The sequence below is a fragment of the Tamandua tetradactyla genome, chromosome 1 (assembly GCF_023851605.1).
Source record: "Tamandua tetradactyla isolate mTamTet1 chromosome 1, mTamTet1.pri, whole genome shotgun sequence".
Classification (NCBI taxonomy): Eukaryota; Metazoa; Chordata; class Mammalia; order Pilosa; family Myrmecophagidae; genus Tamandua; species Tamandua tetradactyla.
This window is the reverse complement of record NC_135327.1, coordinates 66,614,392-66,614,789: the sequence shown is the minus strand read 5'-3', so window position 1 is coordinate 66,614,789 and position 398 is coordinate 66,614,392.

Below are 398 nucleotides of genomic sequence, written 5' to 3'. Positions count from 1 at the left end.
ATGTGTGCAAGGGGTGGGCTCTCTAGCTCAGAGAGGAAGGGTCTTGGGGACCGGAGTTTCCCTGAAGAGCAAGGGGCTTGGGAGGTCTCCGAGGGGCGTTACAGGCTGAAAACCCCTCCAGCCTTGCAGCTGAGGAAGTCTTAGCCCTTCCAATATAGGCTCTGCTGCACACCCAGCTCTGGGCTGCCCTCCTTTCTTCTCGGAAGGCTGGTGGCCACAGCATGAAGTTCACAGTCAGGGCAGGACAAAGAGCTGATACGGGTGGGCACAAGGGCTGGGCACGCAAGGGGCTATGCACTAGGGTGGTGTGACCTGGTGGGAGTGCAGGACCCACATATTCCAGAGCCCCTGGAGGGTTGGGTGTGCAACCCGAGACCCCGGAGCTTAGGAGTTGTCTC